A 19944-nucleotide genomic window follows, 5' to 3' on the forward strand; every position below is an offset into this window, starting at 1 on the left:
TCGGTCTTAGGCAGCGTCAAAAAAAAAAATGGCGGCAGCGGGCGGCGGTAGCGGGCAGCGGTGGTGGGCGGCGGCAGTAGTGGCAGTGGCCAGTAGCGAGGGAGGGAGGAGAGAGAGAGAGGGAGGGACGGATTGAGTGGGAGGGATGGAGAGAGAGAGTGGGAGGGATTGAGTGAGGGGGAGGGACTGAGTGAGAGGGAGTGAGTGGGACTGAGTGAGGGGGGGAGTGAGTGGGACTGAGGGAGAGGGAGGAGTGGGACAGAGAGAGGAGGGAGGCAGTGGGACTGAGTGAGAGTGAGTGGGACTGAGTGTGAGTGAGAAGGAGGGAGAGAGGGGGGAGGGAGTGAGTGAGACTGAGTGGGAGGGAGGGACTGAGTGAGAGGAGAGGGAGGAGTGGGTGAGTGTGAGGGAGGGAGGGAGGTAGGGGGTGGTGAAGAGTGAGGGGAGAGAGAATGAGGGGGAGGTGAGAGACAGAGGGATGTAGCCCATTTTAACGGGCTTAATGGCTTGTAAAAATATAATTTACAAAAAAAAAAAGGTGACTGATAAAATGAGTATATTAGAAGGAAACTAAATGGACCAGTTATGAGGTTTAAAAGGCTATAAGAGACATGGAGATTGTTTAAAAATATCTCCTGGAAGCCCAGATTAAATGTATTCTGCAAGATAAAAAAAAAAAAAGTTTGAAAGATGACCAAATGAATGCCAGCATGGTTAAATGATATTTTGAAAAAGGCTATTAAAGGTAAAAGGCATCCTTTAAAAAATGGAAAGCATATCCTAATGAGGAAAATAGGAAAGATTATAGGCACTGGCAAATTATATGTACATTAATAAGGCAAACCAAAAGAGAATTTGAGGAGAAACTTGCCAAAGAGGCAAAACTAAAGAACAGTTATTTACCCTTTCAAATAATACTAGAATTAGGAAACAATCCACGAAAGAACCTGATGGCAGATTTAAAACATTTGAGAAAGTATTTTTTCACATCTTCTAGCACAATGTAGCTATGGAAATTGATGCTAAAAGCTGTAGGTAAGGCTAGTAATATAACTGGATTTTAAAAAGGTTTGGTCTGTTATCCAGGTGGATTTGTGGATTGTCACCTCTTAGTTCTGGGAGTGAGCAACAAGGAATGGATTTCCCCTTCTGAATTTACCAGGTACTCAAGTGACTCAGATTTGCCACTGTCAGAGACAGAATGCTGGGCTTGATAGATCATTAATAAAAACATGAAGACAGAAAAGGACCATATGACATATGCACATCCACAACAACTACTCAATTCTACAATACCTACCACTCCCTCAGAGAGCCTCTGTGCTTGTCCCATGCTTTCCTGAATTCAGTAACTGTCATTGTTTCTACCACCTCCACTAGGGGGCTGTTCCATACATCCACCTCCTGCTGTGTAAAAAAATATTTCTTTAGATTATTCCTGAGTTTACCCCTTTCACCGTTATTCCGTGATCCCTCATTCCAGAGCCCCTTTTCCATTGAAAGCAGCCCACCTTCTGTGTTTTAGTACCTGAAGGTATTTAAATGCCTATATTATATCCCCCTATCCAGCCTTTCCTCTAATGTATACATTTTTAGATCTTAAAGTGTGTCCCCATATGCTTTATAATGAAGACCATTGACCATTTTAGTAGCCAGCCCCTTGAACAACTCTATCTGGTTTTATTTCCTTTTGAAGGTGTGGTCTCCACATCCAGTGGCTCGGTGCCACTGGATGTGCAAACCTTGCAGTTGCACAGGGCGGCACACCCGGTGGGGTGGCAGCAGGAGCAGGGAGAGGCCTGGGTTGTAACTGTGGACCCGATTCCACTGGCAGCAGAAGAAGTGGAGGCCCATGGTGCTGCCAGTGGGATCGGGTCCACCAGCAGCAGAAGAAAAAGTCACATCCAGGTGCTCCTCCTCTTTCCTGCCTGCGCAGCCCTGGAAGAAAACCGTTGCCGGAGCCGCGCAGGCAGGAAGGAGGAGGAGCATCAGTCATGTGCAGAAGAGGAGCAGCGTTTGTGTCAGGGCTGCCACTAGGTGGGATCCCACCTCGCAGCAGCCCAAGAAGGAGGCGACCTGGCAACAGGGCCGCTGCGGAGCCCACCCTGAGGTGACCCGCAAAGTGGAGGCCCAGAGATGAGAGAGAGAGGCTGAGGCTGTTTGTATGAAAGTGAGTTGAGAGATTGTGAAAAAGAGTTGAGAGACTGTGTATGGGAGTGAGAGCCTTTACGATCAGAGAGACAGCATGTGAGAGCATCTGTGTGTGTGTGTGACACAGCATGTGAGAATGAGAGCCTGTGTGTGTGTGTGTGTGTGTGTGAGAGACAGCATTTGAAAGAGCATTTTAGAGAGAGCTATGTGTGTGTGTGTGAGACTGAATGTGAGTTGAGAGCCTGTGCCGTGGTGTGTGTGTGCATGTATGTGAGAGTGTGTGAGAATGAGAACTTGAGTGTGTGTTTGAGGGAAGGAGGGAAGAAGGAAAGAAAGAAGACAGGTGGATAGAGAATAAACAGAAAAAAAAGATACCCTGTGAAAGGAATTGGCAAAAGACCAAGAAAGGGAAGGTGGGGAAAAAAAACTGTGACCTACTGATTAGAAACTAAGAACAGGTTAAAAAAAAAAAAAAAAACCCAAAACAAACCATTTTTTAATTTTTAGTGACTGGCATATTTTATCTTTGGGAATGTGCAAGAATAGCACTTTCTCTATGCGGATCTCACAATGTACGAGATCACCATGGAGGAACTGGAAACCCTGCAAATTTTTAATACGGCAGGATCTGCACAGAGGAGGCAGCAGAATGGGCTTCAGTGCCAGTAGCACCGATCTGCATCTCCCCAATAGCCATGCGGCAGCAGAGGAACGAGAGGCTCAGAGGCTGCTGGCATAAGAAAGAGAGGGGGGTCTGCCTTCAGTGTGTGCATGTGGGTGAATGGGAGTCTGCCTGTGGGTGTGTATGTATGAGAATGAATGCGTGCCTTCCTGGGGTCTGTCTGTCTGAGAATGGGTGTCTGCCTTGGGTGCGTAGGTGTAAATGGGAACTTGTCTGGGAGGGGTGTGTGTGTGTATATATATATATATATATATATATATATATATATATATATATATATATATATAAAAGAAAGACAGGAGAAAGTTTGTGCATCCCTCTCCCACTAATCCATGACAATCTCAGGGTGACTGGAAATCAAAGTTCCCAGGTATGGATAGTGTGAATAAATCCTTTTTAGTTTTATTTTTCAGGTGTTATTTGCTGTGTCTACTCTTTTGAAATATTTTATTGGTGTTTGGGACATTTAAAAAACTTGTATATGAATTTTTAATTATTTGATCTTTTAGTCAGCTTTTTTTTAATACTATTATTAGTATGTTTTTAGTATTATGGTTATGTATTTATTTTATTTCTTGATTTTATTGTTTGAAGTTTGAGGAACGGTGAGGGTTCTGTTTTTTCATTGTTGCACTGCGTGGAGTGTCTGGCTTCTTGTGGTTTCCAGTTCAGTTTTTGTCTGCGCATTTGTATTTCAGCTTTATGGTTTGCTCTATTCTGTATTTGGTGAAAGTCTATTTATGTTCTGCATGTGTGACAGAGGTGAGGCATTCTCCATTTAGGAAGTATGTTAGTGTTTTAGGGCTTTCAGAGGTCAAGCCCACACCCAACACACATCACAATAAGCGTAATACATTATTTATTTATTTATTTAAAACCTTTTATATACCGACATCCGTTTGCACATCGCATCGGTTTACAAGTAACTTAATAACTTTAGGCGAAGCCTTTACATTGAACGGTAACTGTGATATTAAGGAAACTAAATAAATATGGCTATAATTTACAAGGAGTAGGAAGATGGCTATAATTTACAAGGAGCAAGCACCTCTGGAGGGGGTGCTGCTTAGGTGAATGAGAGGCAAAAGGATATTTACACAAAGTTTAATAAAGATTGAGAATGGCATTATGGGTTCCAAGAGTCTTTTTTGCAGGGATTTCTGTTTGGCATCACAACAATGCATATAACTATAATGTAAGTGATATTTTTACCTCAGAATATTGTAGTTTGATATTTTTCATGTAAAATATAAATGCATAACTCTTAACTGTGTGTATGGAATAGGGCGGAGGGCATTGTGCAAGGCTATAAGGTTTACCTAGGGCTCCTAATACCCTTGATTCAGCCATGGATTGGGAGGGGGCAGTTTTTAAAGTTTGTATCACTGGAGGGAGCGGGGTGTTTTTTTTGGTGGGCCCAGGACAGAGAATGAATGAACAGGGGGAGCAGCACACTAATTGTTCACATAGGGCAGCAAAAAAGCTAGCATCGGTCCTTCTTACCATGGACTTCTACAGGGCATTATCACTTCTCTTTTTCTGCTGACCATTCCTCGCCCTATGTAGCCACCTGTTTGGACATCTTAACATGATTAGATTTGATCACCCCCAGATCCCACTCTTGTTTCATGCGTAGAAGAATTTCATCCCTTAATGTACTGCTCCTCCTCTTTTTTTTTTTCAGCCCAAATGCATTAAATCTTAGCTGCCAGACTCTATACATTCCTCAAGCTTTGCTAGACCCCCTCTCCTCATGTTTTCCACACCTTCCTGGCTGTCTACCTGGCTACAGATTTTGGTATCATTCATAAAAAGTCAAACCTTTTTGGATAGTACTTCTGCAATATCGCTTGCGAAATTGTTGAAAAGAACCAGTCCAAAGACCGATCTCTGTGGTAAACCAGTAGTAATGCCTGTCTCCGTGAAGTAAACTTCGTTTATCGTTACTCTTTGTCGCTTCTCACGTAACCAGTTTCTTACCCATTAAGTCACCCTAGGGCCAATGCCAAAGACACTCAGTTTAATCTGTTCCAGCCTACAAAGATAACACACATATTCATCAATTGTAAAGCACTGGCGTACTAGATTTAAAAATGGTCATCAATATCGATGCACAAATCTAATCCTAAAATTGTTCCATATGTAATCCTCAGGGTCCTGGTGATACTGAAGAAAGTTTAAGTTCCGTGGTCTGTGATGTCATTGGGAATCCTCTCTAGATTTCCAGCCCCTTTCAAGACAGTTGTTAACTATTATAGAAAATAGATGTCAGCAGATAAGGATCATGGTGCCCACATAGTCTTCCTATTGTGCTGCTATAGTGAATCTGTTGTCTTCTTTTTGCCCTGTAGTAAATTTCTAGCTTCTGGTACTTTATTAAAGTCTACTAGATATTTGAATGGTTGTATCACATCATCACATCTCTTCTTTCCCTTGTATCTATCTAGAGATCTTACTCCAGGTGGGGTCATAGTTACATAGCCAGTGATGGTAGATAAATATAATTTGGCCAATCCAGCCTGTCCACTTATCTCAACAGCGATATGCGCAGCGATAATGTTACTTCCTTCTTTCTACTAGTGATAGGTCTTTATTCACCCAAGTATATAATTAGCTTTCCCAACGGCTCTGTCACATTGACTGACTAGCTGAAGGTCATCTATTGTTTGGTAATTGCTAGTTCTCCCTCGCAAAAATAGAATTTTGCCCTTAGATTTCTACACTCAAAATGCCTAACTCTGCATATTTTTGGATGAAAACCTAGTTGCCAGGGCATGCTGTACTAAAGAAAGATGGATCAAAGATAAAGGTTCAAATGTCAGGAAATTCAGCGTTACAGGAACTGAACATCCATAATTCACCACTTTTTTGCATTATTATAATCACATATGGTTTATGACATGATCCCACAATTATGTGAAATACAAACAGATAGAATTTATTTCATTTAGAAATATATATAGGACTTTATTCCTGAATGCAGATTTACCTTGGATTATACTTGCATCATATTGCCCTGCCCTTTTTGCATGAGGTATAAAATGACATCTACATCCAAATGATGCTGTGTAACAAATTCACAGCATTAACACAACTTGGATTTCAAAGTGGCTCCTAAAATAGAACATACTTATTGTTTGTGCAAATAATTGAAGCTGCTGAGATTACATGAGAGGACCTGGTCCCAAGGAAGTAAAACAGTAAAGGCCCGATTTTAAAAGGGCTGCACGGGTAAAAACCAGGGGTTACACGTGTGGCCGGGCTGATGCGCATAGGTTATAAAATGATCGCGGCTCCTTTTAAAGTCTACCTTTTAGTGATGACCGATAAATGTTCTGGTTCTAGCCATGTAATGCAGACAACTCCCAGCTGGCTAAAAAAACAGCATTAATCTTTGAAGGAAAACATCCAGTTCCAGCTGCCCCCAATCATCAGCGGAAGACATTTAAATTGCACAGGGTTTAGTGTTGGTTGTACTATTTCTTAAGATTTAGAAGATGCTGTGAAAACCTTGGTCAGCTTTGCTAAAGTCAGCATAATAAGCAGCCTGGCATACCAAACATTACTTTTTAATGTAAGAAGTGTAAATTTGTGTATTTAGGCCTAAAAATATGGACACTTGAAATGCTCATTGAGGAGAGAAGAAAACTACCTGGTAGAATATTTAGTGTGTTACTTTGAGCTCACCCATTAAATTTAGAAGGAAAAAGGTGCAAGAATAGGCAAGAACATATAATAGTCTGTGACGCCTATTCACACCAGAAATGCGTAGGCTGAGAGGTGTTATGATGCACGGAAATATCTGATGGCTTTATTCATGTAGAAAGGGGTTAGCATTTGAAGCTGAGAAAAGAGTTAGATTTTTTTTTCAAGATATGTTTAAAAACAGATTTTCTACTAAGACTGGATATTTGTAGATGGGATGCTCTTCATTCACTAAATCTACAAATAGCAGCGAACATTCAAAACAAGATGTAGCATCTGTTCTTTGGTTAACAAACATACCATGTAAGGCAAGTCCTGCTCACACTTAGGACAGTAATAATACTGATGGAATGAGACATTGGTTCTTTGTTGTAGGAACCTGAAGGACACATTGTAAAGGTTTCCACTTCCAAACTAAGTAGCGTGATGCCACGTGCCTTGTGTTGTATATAGACAGTTGGAAAACAACAGAGCATCTTGTCAAACAACCTTAGTCCACGTCACTATCAATGAAGAAAAAGATGATACATTTGCCAAGTCGTGAAAACATTTTTATTCCGTTCATCAAGAACATGGAAGCACACACTAAGGAGAGATCACCAGTACAGCCAGCACCTTTTACAATGTACCTCCATTTCCTGAAGGATCTGTTCTTGCAATGCAGAAAGATGCTTTTAAGATTTAGTGAGCAGATCATCTTTCCATTTACTGACCTCCTGCTGCAGTAGCTACAGCTGAGCTTCAGGTTAAGAATCAGCACAAAGGATACAGACAGTATAGTACAGTAAGTGGCACCCTCTGCTGGTCAACGTGAAAAAGTGTGCTCTTCAGAATAAAACGTTGGGCAAAATTATTTTTTTGACTAGCAGAGACCTGCATTTCAATCCCTCCTGTCCTGTCGGCTGATCCCCTTTAACTCAGGACTTGTCAAAATCTTTAGGTGTTTAGATCCCTTTTGAGCATCCAAATGTTTCATGGACCCCTGGGCCTGTCCCATCACTCTCTCCCCCTACTCCCACCAATCTCCCCCACTTACCCGTCCGTACTCCTCTCTCCACCACAACCCTGTCCCCAGTGCTCTCTCCCTCTCTAACTCAGCTTATTGTTGCAACCACTCAGATATCTTGACCCATTTGGGCAACTACTGCTTGCCATTGCTAGTTACTCTCAGGAATAAGTCTTGAATTACTTTTCTTTCCTACAGAGCCCCAGTGTTGGCCTCATAAATCACTAGCAGTCCACAGAAAACAGGTTGGGACCCACTGCTTTAACTCCCCCCTCTCCCATGCAGTCAATCTGACCTTCGCTCTTAACTGGCAGGAGAATTATAATAGATTAATTTAATTTTTTTAAATTTATTGTCATTTACATTCTGCCAATCCAAAGAAGATCTCAGCAGAGCAAAACATAAAACTATACCAATTAGTAAGCTTAAACCGTACAGTATATGGTGTGGAATGGGTCCCTGACTGAGTGGGAGAAATTAGCATTGTGATATCCACAGGACAGAAGCTCAAACAGTACTATATAGTGTGCGCAGAGTCCCTATCTGACTGGAAAGGCTAGCATTGTGACATCGGCACGCTGACATGCATTGTGACATCGGCACGCTGACATGCATTGTGACATCGGCACGCTGACGTGTATTTTCAGGGCAGACAGACTGCTCGCTATTGGAACTGATGTTTAAGCTCAAGACTGGTTTGGGCCGGGATATCTTAAACAGCTGGTTAAGCCCTATGTGCCTAACAGGAACTTACATTCTGCACAGGGAGTTTGTTTCCTGATTCCAGCTGTTAAAGAGGAGCATACAGTGGGGTGTAGGAAGAAAGTGATCTCTGTGAGGGGTCCTGAATTATGGAATTCTGTCCAGTTGTATGTTAAGCTTGAATTTAAATAATTGGCCTCCAGGAAGTGGGTAAAGGCCTGGTTATTCCCGGGGAGGTGTGTGGTGGGGGAGGGGGGGGGGACACTGCTAAAATTGATAAGAGGGTTGGTCCTCTTTTCATTTAGCTCTGAATTGGGTCTAAAGTGTGCAGCCTTTTTTTAATGATGATTCTATTATAGATTGTGCACTGTTCCAGTCAACTTTTGCTGAATGTACAGTACATAAAAGTTTGAATATAAATAACTCACTCCCCACAGGGTAGGAATGGGAGAGGCAAATTCCCCCTCTATACGATGCCAAATTTAAATAAAACTCTGGTTTTAATATTCACCGTTCCTTCATTGGAGAATATGAATGGGAATACCACCTACACAGTGAGTTTCTTCGCAGCTAGGAGAGAAACGCTTCTATCAAAATAAAATTTAATTTAGTTAAATTTAGTGAATACGACTGTGTCTACTATAATAATAAACACAAATAAAGGAATTTGCTGAATTTTATTGAATAAATATTAATAAAATACATTTAATAATTGTTCTTTTGATTTTTTGAGAAAGAAGCATCCTTTTACAGAGAAACTCAGAGCAGTTCACTCAAAAGATGTCAATAAGCAAGTGTTTCCTTTTCCATGCACCTTTCTTTAAACTTCTATTTTTTCTTTTTTAATCAAGTTTCTAACATCAAATTATACCTTCCACTATTTATTTTCTTTTTGTAGGTTTTCAAAACTATTTAACACAACTGTATCAGAGAAACATGTATTTGGAAACAAGAATAAAGTAAACACCTCACTTTCAAACAAAGAACTTGGCTTCTTAATTCGATTTTTCTATTATATTTTTCAGGACTCCAGTTCTTCTGAAAGTTCACGTTTTGTGTACATATTTTTGTCATTTCATTAGCGTATGCGCTACTGTATAAGTTTTGTGTGTTGTAAGATACTATGGTTGATTGTGAAAATATTTCTGGTCCGAAATGTGTGAACATATAGCTCACAGTTCTGCAGCGCTGAATCATCAGCTTGCTTTCTGATTCACATCTTCGGTTCCTCTGCACTCCCTCTCTCACAGCTGATCAGAGATGAGGTCCTATTACTCTATCTTGAATCAATCAAAAAAGAAAAGCCTGTATAATCTCATGTTCCCCCTCTTCTGTACACTAAGTATCAGTAAGTTCCCTCTAATTCCCAGGATACTGGCACTCCCATATATAAGAGCAGTTCCCCTGATGCACCTTATATCAGCAACAGGTCTAGCTACATTTGTAGTGTGTGTTGCTACCAGCCTTTGTTCCAGCCTGTTCCAGTCTTCGTTGTCCAGCTTGCTCCAGTCCCTGTCTCCCCATCCTTCTCCTGCCTAGCCTGCCTGCCTTAGCCCTATCTGTTCTTCCTCTCCCTTGGATATATCATTTCCCTCTCCTGATCTTGACCTTTACCTGAAACTTGATACACCTTACTGTTGCCTGCCTTTGAGCATTGCTGGACCTCGACATGACTGACTGCTGCCTGCCACTGACCATTGCCTGGACATTTGACAAGCCTGATTGTTGCCTGCCTATGACCCTAGCCCAGCCTTGGATCATGTCTCCAGTCATCAGAAGAAACCCTTTCCTAAGTCCTGCTGGCCCCAGCACCCAAAGGCTCAACATAGGGGAACATGGGCTGGTAAAGGTGAAGATCCTGACTGGTCTCTGCTTTGCCTGGGTCCTCTTGCTGATTGTGAGAACCTGCAGAGCTCCTCCCGGCAGATAGAGCCAATCTCACCTCAGCCCTAGGGTCCACAGATACAACAGGCAGTAGCATCAGCAATTTTTTTGTTTTGCAGTGTTAGGCAACCATTTTCAGTTCAACTATTGCTCCAAGAACCTTATCAAAGGTGGTGGTGGTGGTGGCATATTTTCATCTGGAAGAAATTTTGGTTCATCCATATCTGGATGATTGGTTAATTCATGCCAAGACAGTTCAGGAAAGCAAGACAGTTATAGCTATGGTGATGCAATCACTACAGGAACTGGGCTGTCTTCTCAGTCCTTGGAGTATCTTGGAGCATTTTTTAACATGAGTAGAGGTTCTGTTCAATTAAGAGAGCAAAGGATTCAAAAGCGTCAAAGTCTGGTGCAAACCTTGTTAAGTACTGCAGGCCAATGGACTAAAGATATCTTCAGCTGATGGTTCCTTGGCAGTGCCCTTTGGTAAGGTCTTGGATGAGACCATTACAGAAAAGCCCTGTTGACCAAGTGGGATCTGGTTTCTCAGAAATACACATTGAGGCTTTCAGTTCCAGAACATGTCATGGTCAGCTTTAATGGGTGGTTGACTCTCGAGAAGTTAAATAAGGGAATGGATCTCAAGTCTCCTCTATAGATAACAGCAACAACAGATGCCAGTCTGTCAAGTTAAGGGGCTCATTGTCAGGGTCTGGTTGCTCAGGGAACTTGGAAGGTAGGCGGTTAGAGAACAGAGTGATATGAGTGACCCTCCTACAGTTTGTCTCTCTCCTCTGGAATCAGGTGCTCAGGATTCTATCGGACTATGAAACAGTCCTAGCATATGTAAACTACCAAGGGGGAACTGAAAGCTCTCAGGTTTCAGTGAAAGCATTTTTTCTTTTGGATTGGATAGAGAAGAATGTGAGATCCATCTTAGCATTACACATAGTAGGAGTAGAGTCTGTTCAGTCAGATTTCTTCATCTGAAACATCCTGGATTCCAGGGAATGGGCTCTGTCAAAGGCTTTTTCTCAGATAGTTGCCCGATAGGGAAAGCCAGTGATTGATTTGATGGCATCTTGTAAAATTGCAAAGGTGAGAAGGTTTAAAGAAGGTGGAAAGGGGATAATCAGGGCTCAGTGTGGCATTCAGATTTGACTGCTGAAGAAACTTCTGTATCTTCCAAAGTTACTGGCAAACCAAGTAATTTAGAATGTCCTGATAGCGAGGTGGTTGTAGAAGCTGGAAAATTTCATATGTATTTAAATACAGAGCATGCAAATAAAAATGACTCCAAGCTGCCAGTATCATCTGATAAGAAGCAGATTGTGGGACATATAAAAACAGAAGTAAAAATAAACTTTATTAAAAGATATCTATTCCACTCATATCCACTGTACATGGTAGATTCCAGAAAACCATATAATAAAAAAATATAATATGAGACATCAAAACAAAAAAAGAGAATAAAAATGACAGATATTCACAATAGCCCACTAAGTAAAAACATACAGGCAGAGAAAGAAATCAAAACACCAACAAATGCATCACTAATAACATTGTATAGCATACAAAGCATCAGATGAGTAAAGGATCATGCATTAGAGGTCATTGCCAAAAGCCAACCTAAAAAAAGCACACCTTCAACCCCTTCTTAAATGTTTGATTATCTGCTGTAAGCAGCAAATATTGTGACAACACATTCCACAAAGTAGGACCTACTATAGAAAAAACTACATCATGGGTTTCAGTCAAATGCTTTATCCTAAATGATGGAAATTCCAAAAAACCACTACCTAGCCAACCAATGCTTAGGGAAGAGCATAGATTTGAAAAATAGCATGTCTGTATGCAAATGCCAGAAGTCTGAAAAATAAGATTGGAAAGTTAGAATGTATGGCACTAAAGGAAGATATAGCAATAATAAGTATCTCAGATATCTGGTAGAAGGATAACCAATGGAATACTGTGATAAAGGGTGCAAATTATATTAATGTGACAGGGCAGATAAAATGGGTGGAAGTGTGATACTATATGTTAAGAATAGCATAGTTGATTAGGGTAAAAGTATTTTAGGAAACAAACTGCACTCTGGAATCCGTATAGGGAGAAATTCCAAGGATAAGATACTGCAGTTGTACGTGCAATGAGGAGGCAGGATCTCAGCCCTCTTAGAAAAGACATTTATAATCTGCATATTGAGGAGGGAGGCCCAGAAGGGTGGAAACTCATGGTTACTGGGTAAGAAGGCACTACAGGTGCCAGGCAGGAGCCTGTACATCCATGTCCCCAGCGGGCGAGCTCCAGGGTAGACCAATTAAAGTCTGATGGGGTTAATGGCTCTGGGGATGACATGGAAGCTGATCTTCTCTGAGTGTAAGAGACTGGTACATAAAGCTAGAGGCACAGTGGGGTCTGGGTAACCTGTCTCGGGAGTGGATCTCCATAGATGATATTTGTAGAGGAGTCATCTGGACAGTGGATATTTGCAGCTGATCAACCAATTTGTGCAAAATAAGGTTTCCCCTGGAACTGGAGTACATAAAGGCTTGGGTGGAGAAAGTCGTTGGGCCCAGTTCCAGGGCAAACGAAAAGAGAAATTGGGGAGTCGGGGCCATAAGGCCTAGAGTCATCTCCCCGAAGGACCCTAGGCATTGCTCTTTCCTGACCCCTGGGAGCAGTGAGCCAGGAGGTGGTCTTGAGTCACACAGTAGAGACAGAGGTCCTGTTGTCTTCAATGGATCCTCTTTTCTGGGGCTAGGCGGCAGCATCCTGGTTGCATCAGTTCCTCCAGGGGAGGCGGAAAGGCCAAGGGTAAGGCGGTAGCAGGTGAGAGCTGGTATTGGAAACATAGTGCCAAGGAAATACTTCTGTATACCGGATGGGTCTCCCAAACCCTTTCCTGCAACCATACATCTATCTTGCCAGTTAGGGCAAGGAGGGCCTCCAGTGAGGTGGGGAGCTACTGGATGGCAACCTCATCCTTAATCTTCCCCGAGAGGCCTTCCAGGAAGATGATAAACAGGCTGTCCTCCCACCAGTTGAGCTTGGAGGCCAAAGTTCTAAATTCCATCACATACTCGTTTAGAGTTTGGGAACCCTGGCAGAGATGGAGTAGATCAGCGGCCATTACAGCTGCTTGGCCTGGTTCCTCGAAAATGGAGTGTAATTGTTACATAAACCTCTGGAGGTTGAGCAGGAGGGGTCCCCTTGTTCCCAGAGGGGAGGAGGCCCAGGCTAGTGTTGTTCCATCCAGCAAAGAAAGAATATATGTCACCATGGATTTGTAATCATGAAAGTGGAGCCTGCAGCTGAAAATGCTTCCTGCACTCATTGAGAAATCTCTGACACCGTTTGGGAACCCCTGCTCACTGCAATGGAGCTGGTTGCCAAGGAACCAGCCAGTTGAGTGTCGGAGAGGGCACGGCCCTAGTATAGGCCAGGCATCCAAGCAAGTAGTGAGGCAATCCATCACTGCGGCCAGAAGCTCCAAAGCACCCTGTTAATCCTGCAGCCTGCGAGCTATAACAGGAATGGCTTGGAGCAAGGCCAAGTCCATGGCCTCAGAAAAATGTTGTATCTGTGGACTCTTAGGCTGAGGAGAGATTGGCTCTACCTGGAGGGAGAAGCCCTGCAGGTTCTCACCATCAGCAGGCGGATCCAGGCAAAGCAGAAATCAGTCAGGAACTTCACCTTTACCAGCCCATGTTCCCCTTGGGTTGAGCCTTTGAGTGCCGGAGCCGGCAGGACTTAGGGTGAGGGTCTCTGCTGATAACTGGAGATGTGGTCCAAGGCTGAGCTAGGGTTATAGGCAGGCAGCGATCAGGCGTATCGCGTGTCTAGACAATGGTCAGTGGCAGGCAGTGGTCAGCCATGTCACGTGTCCAGGCAAAGGTCAAGATCAGGTATCTGTCTGAGGGAAAGGAAGAGGAATGGATAGGGGAGGTAGGCAAGGCAGGAGCAGGAAGGTCAGACAGGAACTGGAAAAGACGGGGATGAAGGCTGGTAGCAACACACACTACAAATGTAGCTGAACCTATTGCTGAGGCAAGGTGCTTCAGGGGAGATGCCCTTATATAGGACAATGCCAGGGATGTCAGCAATAGGGGTTGCAGGCACCACAATCCCTTTAAATGGCCCAATATCAGAGGCGCAGAGATCAGATGCTGGTGGTGTTGTGCTGCATGGCATCCGGTGGCGTCCAGTCGGGGCGAGTATTGGTGGTGTTCTGCCGTGCTGAGCAGAGAGGGAGTGCGGCTGGTCTGGCTATGAAGATAAGGGTGGTGATTCACGGGGGCAGCCCGACAACCACCAGATGCAGCACTGCCTTATCACAATATGGAGATATGCCTCTGTCAGATCCAAGGATGTTAGGAATTCACTGTCTCCCTGCCAGAATCACTAAGCTTATGGTTTCCATTCTGAAATGGGACATCTTTAGGGTTCTGTTGATTTGTTTCAGATCTAGAATATGATGAAAGGAACCCTCTTCTTTTGGGAAACTACAAAGTAAATTGAATAGTGAAGTGACCCCATTGAACACGAGGAACTGCTATGTTGAGAAGACAACAGAGTCCCTCAAACCGCTTCTCTCTTTCAGATATAACAACAAGGGGAAACCATAAAAGCACTGCTAAAGGGCGGGAAAACTTCAAGGCATAGCTGCCCAAATGATTTCCAGGACCCATTGATCTGTGGTTATTTGGACCCATCTCTGGAAGAATTCTGATAATCATCTGCTTATCCTCGCCTCTGGAAACTGGGTCTTGAAACCTTCATTGGAGCCCTGGGATGTACCAACAGCCCCTGAACAGCCCTTCATTTCCTCCTCTATTGGATGATCAAAAGGACTGGAACCTGCTAAAGGATCTAGCTCTTTGGCCCCCAAAATAACCCTCACTCCTTCTTGAATTGTGAAACCAATGTCTGGTCTGAGAATGCTACAAGGACCCCTTGATCTGCCAGGGAGAGGATTGTCTGGAGAAGTGTAAGGACCTCTTGAGGGAGGAGGTGGCTATCAGAGGCAGAAAGAATCCCCCCTTACCAGCATTAGAGATGGCAGCCTCCAGATAGGCAAACAAAGAATGAAAATGTAATATTTTTTAAATTGGTAAAAATATCAAATTTTCACTTTGTGGGATAGCTGAGTAACTTCAGGCGGGAGAGATACGCCACACTGCCTCCAGCCTCTTTTACACAAGATTTCAGCTTTATTATAGCACTTCAAAACAGCATTCACAACATAGCATGTAGACTGCTTACCTTCACAGCATTGTACTCACAGCTTCAACTTAGATCACAATATGTTATAGGAGCTGCCTTCTCCTGGAGATGCTGGGGCCTCCTGTTCCCAGCTGGTCCCATCCTCAGGTCTCTCCCTGCCCAGCAAGGTCTTGCCCACAGAGCTCTCGCTCTCTCTGTGGAATTTAAGGTGGATAAGGCATCTACCTGGTCCTGCACAGGTTAAGGAAGGAAAATATAATCACTCTGCCACACACTCCATTTCTGAGTCTTTCTTGATAGGTTTAGTGGTGTGATTTAAGAGTATGAATATAGGAATATGGAAGCGGGCATGTAATGGAGGCATGGGCAGCATAGGGTCAGGTTTCAAAAGGTTTAATGACTGAATTCTGGAGTTAGCCAGTTAAACCTCTGCTTTTAGACATTTCCCCATCCTGACTGGCTAAAATTGACTCCCTAAATTAACAAGTCCCAATTTAGTGAGGCAAAAGAGAGATGGCTCCAGGTGTGGGCTTGTGACTTAACACTGATTTGCAGTAGGAACTGGTTATATTTAAGTGGGTAACCAATCGCAACTGCACCAATAGCTGTCCAAAATCTAGCTGCTCACGTTTTGATGAGCTAGATTTAGAGGAATTTTCAGCTACAAATCTATCCGGCTAGGTTCAGTTGAAATTTTCTCTAAAAGATAACCAGTTAAAGTTACCTTATCTGCTTAGCAAATCTTTGAAAATTGACCCCTCTATGTCTGTGAGAAATGTGTATGTATGGTAGGGAGGGGCCATGGGTGGTTGGTGAGATTGTTAGGATATCTGTGTAGCTGGTAATGGAGCGGGGTGCTGTGTATCTCTGCCATAGCCTGGTATTGTCCCTTTAAAAGCAGCAAAAACAGCTGCTGAGATGATATCTTGGTTTAGACGTTTTGCATATCTCATATGAATGGAATATGATACAGTAAGAGGAAAGAAGGTATCTCAGGCTGATTTCCATGAATTTCTGTGGAAGGAAATGACAGTGGGAACGATGCAGCAAAAACAGAAACTCATTGTTACGACTATGGCTGCTATGCAGCCTCCTCGCCACCAGAGGTCCCTCACGAGCACGCTCTCTTGGCTGCCCAGTCTGTCCTACCTATCTGCTCCATGACCTGGACTTCCTACTTAACCCCACCTAGCCAATGCCTCAGTGCTTCGGCATCGAGCTCCTTTGGGCTCCCTGCTCTAGCCTCCTGTTTCCTTCTGTGTGCCTACTGGCGTCTCGCTTCCTGTCTTCTTCCGTGGTCTGGGGCTCTGCCCTTCTGTTCTGCCTTGCTGCCTTCGGGCTTCCTGTCCTGGTTCCCTGCCTTGCTGCCTTTGGGCTCCCTGCCCTGTCTCCATGCCTTGCTGCCTTTGGGCATTTGTGTTTTCTGTTCAATGTAAGTCTTGTCTTGGTTTTGTCTAGTCCAGTCATTGTCTGTCCTGCTCTCTTGGTTCTCTCATTCCAGTTCACACGTACCTACAGTGAAGTCTCACACTTACCTGCACGCTAACCTGCGTACACCCTTACCTGCACTCAGTTCCAGTGTTCAGCTCACATTTACCTGCACTAGCATCCACGCATACCCCCATGCTGTTCCAGTGTATCACGAAGCTCACCCTTTCTCCCACACACCCTGTTCCAGAGACTCCTTTCCAGCCAGCTCCCAGCACCACAGACTCCTTCCAGCCAGCACCTGGTATCAGAGACTCCTCCAGCCTGCACCAGACTCCTTCCAGTCAGCTCCCAGCACCACAGACTCCTTCCAGCCAGCACCTGGTATCAGAGACTCCTTCCAGCCAGCACCTGGTATCAGAGACTCCTCCAGCAGCACCAGAGATTCCTCTCTAGCCATTGTCAGAGACTTCACTGTGACTCCTGTTCTCTCTATCCTGTCACTCCTGCAGGTGTTAACCACACCTGGCGATCGCCCAATCATAACACCCATAAAGTTTCTCTTAGCTCTCAGAAGTAGTACGTGGGGTGACTGACTATGGGGTGATTCAGGGACAGAAACGAGGGTGTTAATGGAAGCTTTATCATGGCTCCTCCACCTGCATACTTTCCCTGTCCAGATTTTTTTCTCTAAACTGTGCCAAACATATGTTTGCCTGCCCAAAATATTCTCCTGAATACACCATTTATGGTTGATATTTGGCAAATCACAATACCTGGTGCAATTCACTTCTTTTGTTGATACAGAATTACATTTGTGCCTCCAGGGCACCTAATTATACAGCAGTGCCTAACAAAGCAATCGAGAGAGCGGTCTATAACTCATGATACTTTTGGATGCAGCAGCAAGACCTCGGCATTGAATTACATTTCTGGGACTACTCTAAGGCTGGGGATGGTAAACACATGCACACAAATTGTTTCCAGTTTGCAAATATAAAGTGCCTTGTAAAAATCTCCACACACATTTTTCACATTCTTCTGGGTAAAAATACAAATCAAAATGCATTAAAATAGGAGCTTGTTTCACTGATCTATACAACATACTTAATTTTCATCATGAAAGAACAATTCTATAAATATTTAAAAAGTAATTACTGTAAGAATTAAAAAAATAAAAAAGTCTTGACAGCACTAAACTCGATACATGGTGAAAGCTCTTTCGGTAGTAATAATAGCCATGAGTCAATCAGGATAAGTGCTCACCAAGTTTGCACAGTGGAATGGTGCAGGTTTGGCCCATTTCTTGTCAGAAGAGCTCAAGCTCTTTCAAGTTGGCTGGGGATAGTCTGTAGACTGCAGTCTTAAATCTTGTTGCAAATTTTCTATTGATTCAGGTTTGGAATTTGACTAGGTCACTTGAAGACATTCACTTTCTTCTTGCTCAGCTTCACCATTGTTGCTTTTGCTTTATATTCAGGATAACTGTCCTGCTTAAAGGTGAATCTTTTCCCCAGTACCAGGTCTATGGCAGACTAGAATAGGTTTTCCTCCAGTATCTGCCTGTAATTTGCACCATCATTCTTTCCTTCAATCTTCACAAGCGTCCCTGTCCCCACAATATAATACTACCGCCACCATGCTTTACTGTAGGGAGGGGTTAGGGTGATGATTGCTGAGTTTGTTTTACGCCACATATATCACTTAGCATAGAGACCAAAAAGTTCCACTTTGGTCTGATCAGACCACAGAACCTTCTTTCACGTGCATGCGATGAACCCAAGAATTTCTTTACAAATGTTGTGTGGCACATCAAATGACTATTCTTCAGCAGTGGCTTCCTTCTTGCCACTCCCGTACCAGGCCATATCTGCGGTATAATCTTGACATTGTTGAGCAGTCAACATTTTCCCTAGCCCCGTAGTTCTTTTTTAAGTGATCTCAGGCCTCACAGTGATCTCCTGCAACAATTTCCTTAACCCACGGCTACTGACTTTGGCGGCAGTGTCTTGGAGATGCCAACTTGGTATATTCAGACATTAAAAGTTTATCATAGCCTTCCCCCTAATCTATACTTTTGAATAGCATTATCCTAGAGTTCTCTTGGCAGCTCCTTATTTGGCATGTTTTAACATTTGCTTCACATTCACTTCATAAAACAGAAACACTTGATTCTTTATCCAGAATCAACTACTGTGATTGGACACAGGTGGGCTCCAACTTATTGGGCCTTAACATCATTTTTTGAACCAGAGCTAATTTGGGTTTGCTGTGACAAAGGGTGTGAAGGCTTGTGTAATCAAGACTTGTGTTTTTTTGTTTTAAACTTTTTATCAATTTCAACAGAATTTAAGACAAAAAAATGCTTGTACAGAAACAGGGAGAATCCAAGGGAAAGAAATTTACAGTTCTCATAATAACAAATATTACAAGATTATACCCTTAAATGGAACTACCAGCCTATTGGGGGGGGGGAATATCAGGGGGGAAGGACCAAAATACAGAGCGCAAATTAAGAAGTAGACATCATGAAAAGAAATAAGCGTTACACCCAGCTAATAAATTATGCGTTGCATTAATGTTGACCAAACTCATTGCTCAGTTTGTAAGTCCCAAAAATACCATTTACATCCAGAAAGGCCCGAAGTACTTTATTTATTTATTAGCTTTTATATATCGACATTCGTGGGTACATCATGCCGGTTTACAATATAACTGAAGGAGGAAATTACAAAAACCAGGGTGGGGGGTACTTGACAGTATATAAAAAAAAAAAATCAGACGTTTGCAGGGCTAATGTAGATAGATATGGGCAGCTATGGTCCACATTTCCGGTCTCATAGCCAAGAAACGTTTTCTCTACTCTTGTGTAGTTTTGGCCACATCAAGATAAATCCATATCCACTGGTTAAAAAAAAAAAAAAAAAGCAATTGGGCCTTCCTGAAATACAGTCTCAAAATTGCACTCATATCTTGCTCAAAAACAAGCTTCATCAGCAGTGTTGCTCTTTCTTGAATTTCCAAGTCCGAATGTTCCAACAAAGCTGAGACATTAAGACTGTCTAGAAAATGCCGCTGTACCTGCCTGCAACCTTAATACCTCTTCAGATTTCTTGAATGGTAAATAGAAAATTCTACTAATAGAGGTTTTGAGTCCAAG

This window comes from Rhinatrema bivittatum, chromosome 2 (assembly GCF_901001135.1).
Source record: "Rhinatrema bivittatum chromosome 2, aRhiBiv1.1, whole genome shotgun sequence".
Classification (NCBI taxonomy): domain Eukaryota; kingdom Metazoa; phylum Chordata; class Amphibia; order Gymnophiona; family Rhinatrematidae; genus Rhinatrema; species Rhinatrema bivittatum.